This window comes from Arvicola amphibius, chromosome 12 (assembly GCF_903992535.2).
Source record: "Arvicola amphibius chromosome 12, mArvAmp1.2, whole genome shotgun sequence".
NCBI lineage: Eukaryota > Metazoa > Chordata > Mammalia > Rodentia > Cricetidae > Arvicola > Arvicola amphibius.
Genome location: NC_052058.2, coordinates 150161728 through 150166172, shown reverse-complemented (window position 1 = coordinate 150166172; position 4445 = coordinate 150161728).

Here is a 4445-nt window from a genome sequence, read left to right as displayed (position 1 = left end):
GCAGCCTTTCTTCCCACAGAGATGCCAGATCAGCATCTTTCTAGACTGAGTCCCTCAATCTGCTGGAAGAAGAAAGAGCTTCCAGTTGGTCACACTCTGCCTGAGAGACTTGAAGGAGAGTCCAGCCCACTGGTACCAAGAGAAGTCTGGCGGGAAAGCGACCTGCTTAATTTCCGAATTTCCCTAAGAGATGACACATTTTTTTAAAACACTTTGCCTATTGTCTGCGAGGCATATTTTGTAGAAGCCATTTTGGGGAAACCTCTGTCTCGCCCCTAGGGACAAAAGGATTTATTTAAACCAAAGGCAAGACCAGCTGTGTTCTGGAAGCAAGGCCCTGTCTCAGGCATCGGGGAGGGAGCAGAGGAAGCATCTGCCCTTCCCCTGCAGGGCAGAACTGCGGCATCAGCCACTCTCTCAATGAGCGGCCCAGGCTAGGAGAATCACGAGAAAGGACGTTGAAAATCAGATCCCTGTCACCACTGCTCCTCCGACAGAGGAGGCTGACTCCATCTACGGCGTGCAATGGCTCCTTAGACGGTTCTAATTCCCACACTGAAAGCTATTTTTCTCTCCTACCACAGTTCCCTTCGGTCAAGTTGGACAGCATCCCCCAGCTCGTAGAAACACCCTGAGGTCTAGCTGTTCCCCTCAGCCATCCACACATAGAGGGAGAGGCAGCAAGGCTGGGACGGGAGGCAGCCCTGGCTTGGGAGATGAAGGGTGGGGGTGGGGTGACAGGATGAAGAGTACAGGCTCTGCCAGGAAGCCCTCTTCCATAGGACGGGGGTGGAGGCTGGGCCAGGAAGAGAGGCGCTCTAAGGTGAGGAAGAGGCTGTGATGCCCTGTTGGACCGTTCTCTTATACATGACTTTATTCCTTAGTGTGACCCTGGAGCCAACCAGTTAGGATGTAGAGGGTAGAGCCAGGAGGTGAGCCAAGATGGATGATGCTGGGTGGGTGGTCCCTGGACTGTCTGTGGTTAGGATCTTCTCCACACCTCTTGGTTTTTTTTTTTTTTTTTTTTTTTTTTTTTTGAGACAGGGGCTCACACAGCCCAAGCTGTTTTCAGATTTATGTAGCTGAGGAAGATCTGTAACTTCTGGCCCTCTTGCTTCTTCCTCTTGAGTGCTTGGATTACAGGGATGCATCGCCCTACTCAATGGAACCCAGGGCATTGACCATGCCAGGCAAGCCCTAGGATAATCCAGCTACATCATTTTTTTTTTTTTTTTAAAAGACAAGGTCTTGCTACCTAGACCGGGCTGACTTCAAACTCAAGAGCCTCTTGGGCTTAGAGTCTTGGGAGCTGGGACTGTAGGCCTGTGTCGCCACATCCAGTTATGAATGAGCTCTGATTGGATGACACAGTGCTTCTAGGATGTTCCCCACCCCCACTGCTTTTCAAGTGGCTTGGGGGATGAACAGAGAGGATTCAGATGTCTGCTTGAAGCTGAGACCGTGCCAAGAGCAGCTCCCTTCATTCAAGTGCCCCCTTCCACCTCCCTGCCAGCTTAATTAGGAAGGAGATGTGGTGAGAACTGAAACCCTTTCTGCTTTATTGTCTTATGCCCCCCCCCCCCCAAAATGCAGGTTCAGGGACACAAAATTCATTCCTTTGGCTGGTGGATTCCAATTGGGCCTTAATTTATTGCAATTCCATTTCTCAATGTAGAGGCTTGCCTAGACCCCCAAGGAGTTCCTGGTCCCCATTCAGTTTTCTTCTCTGGAGCTGGGCTGGTCTCAGTTCTGGTGCTTTCCTGATCCACTCACTCCCTACTAGGATCCAACTGCTGTATCTTCGGTGAGCTCTAGGGGGCGCTGCCTCCCAGAGAAGAAGAGCGATAGAATTTACTGGATGCCAGAGGCTGCCATTATTTTTAGGGGTGGGAGATGGTCCCTGTGGGTGTTATAGGTCTCCTCCTTGTCAAGAAAGAAATGTGAAGTGTGGTAGTCTGTTTGCTCATGTGCTCATTCATTCGTTGGCTCACCCCATTCATCCACTAGTCTATCCTGTGTGCCTGCCACTAAATTAGATAAAAGACATATAAAATCCCTGCCTTGGTTTCCAGACAACCCTACAAGGGGTTTCATAGATGGTGGATTCTTTCAGGGTTTTGGTATACCTCCATTTTCCAGTTAAGTAACACAGAGCTGGCGTCTTGTGACCCCCCAAGTCTGGGAACGCTTCCACTACCCAGCCTGGACACCTCTGGCTTCTCACCAGAGCAAGCTCTAGTGGCCTTCTCACTCTCTGCTGAGAGCTGTGTGTGAGGGGGGTGCTGATACCACACATTCCCTCCCCTTCCCCAGCAGAAAACATGGCTCTGACAACCGGCCCCAAACAGAAACCTTCATTGGCTTGGAGATCACATGTCCTCACCTGCTGATGCTGTAACTTTCTGTGGCAGGACCTTGAAAGGCCTCAAAGATAATAACGCCCGAGATTTTACTGTGGGTCTAGTTTATACCAGCGTCTTTATTTGCTTTATCTTGGATGTCCATTTCATAGGCACAGAAACAGGCTCAGAGGGGTAAGCGCATTGCCTTAGGCATACAGCTAAGATTTCAACTTTCCTATGGGCCGTGTTCTTTCTGTTAGTCACTGCGGGCTACTTTCCCCCCACTTCCCATTTGTTGACTGCGATTGGTTGCTACCCAGACCCTTCCTCTAGCCTCTTGGTTGTCTGGCTCACTCAGCTGGGTGTGGCTTGACTCAGGGACTGAATAAGGTCCTGAGCCACTTTTTTTTCCTTCTCAGCTTTAGCACTAGTGACATTTTGGATCTTGTGCCGCATGAGTGTGTAGGTGTGTGTGGGGAGGAGGGGTGTCATCCTGTGTATTAAAAAGTGTTTGGCAATTTCGTTGGCCTTTCTCTACAGCATGTGGGTAGCAACCCCCTTTCAAACAGTGACAACAGGAATGGCTTTAGGCATGTTCAGGGAGGGGACCAAAAAGAGCTCCTAGTTGAGAACCACTCTTTGATAGAAATGAGGGGCCAGGGTCAAGGTGATAACAGTTCCTGTTTCAATTAGACCACAAAGAAGACGGGGCAGGATCAGTTATGTGCAGAGTCCGATATGGAGCAGGTACTAGTAACGAATGAATGGTATCTGTGGAGGGGGAATGTTCTAGATGAAATCCTGATGCTCTGGGTTCCTATACAGATCCTCACGAGTCTGTTCCGGGGTGACCCAGGGTCAGTCCTTCCCTTCCCTAAATCCCCTTGGCAATCTCTTAAATGAGGATTGTTACAGGTCTCAAAGACCCTGAGCATCCATGGTCAGGGGATAGCCAGACCAGAAAACTGAAGGTAGATTCCCCACAGATGAGGCACTGAAGCCCTGCCTGGCTCTGTCTCTTTCCTCTTCTTGCTCCTCAAGTCAAATCAATTATGGAGACAGGCAGCCTTGTTCCCCTGTAGTCCCCCCTCCCCCAGGAGACATAGCTCCTATTCTGGGTGGATGTCTTAAAAGGAAAAACAGGGAGCCTCAAAGGTAAGCAAATATCCAATTCGTGATGTTCAGCCTCACACCCCCCAATCCACCTACTTAGGAGTCTAACAAAAAGCTTCTTTAGGATACACTGTAAGGCCATTGAGGGAGCAACGCTGCCTCTCACACACCCCAGCCAGCCCACAAAGCCCGCCCTCTGACACACACACACACACACACACACACACACACACACACCACACACAGAGCTGCATACAAGGAGGCTCTGAGTTTTTCAAAGTAAACTCAACCGTTTCCGTTCTTACCCTGGATTCAACTTTTGAAAAAAAGGAACCGTTTTACCGGTTTCCCTACAAATTTCTCCTCTGATCCTGTCCTCTTCTTGCCTGCATTCTCTCTCCAGACTGCCCTCACCTTTCTCCACATCCTTTTAACAGGCATCCAATCGGTTAGTGTTCAGGAAGGGAGGGGTGCCATCCTCAAAGGAAATTTTACATCGATTGACCTCCTATATTCCCGGGACACAGGAGCCCAGAATGTGACTCTCCGACAGCAGGAGAAAACCACTCCTATCTCTAAGCCATGTGTCTATACCATACCCCACTTCTCAAGACAGCATTTACCTTTATACCTGCACCCAGAGCTGTCTTCCAGTATCTCAGCTCCTCTCTGACACTGAGAGCTCTCTCTATTGAACTTGTCTTTCTTCCCTATTCCCAGGTTCTGGTTCTAGCTGCCTCCGGTCTGGGTAGGTGTTGGTACAGTTGCAGCAAGGACACACCAATGCCTGCCACCTGGAGTCACAAGGCTGGAATTTCTCAGACAGAAGCACCGTTGCTATTGGTGCCTTGTCTCCCCCCCCCCCTTCTTTCTGTTTTTAAGTTATATTTGAAGCCCGTGGTTTTTGAAACAGGATCTCACAATGTAGTTCAGGCTTGCCTCCAACACATTATGTAGCCCACGCTGGCTTTAAACTTTCAAATGCTGAGA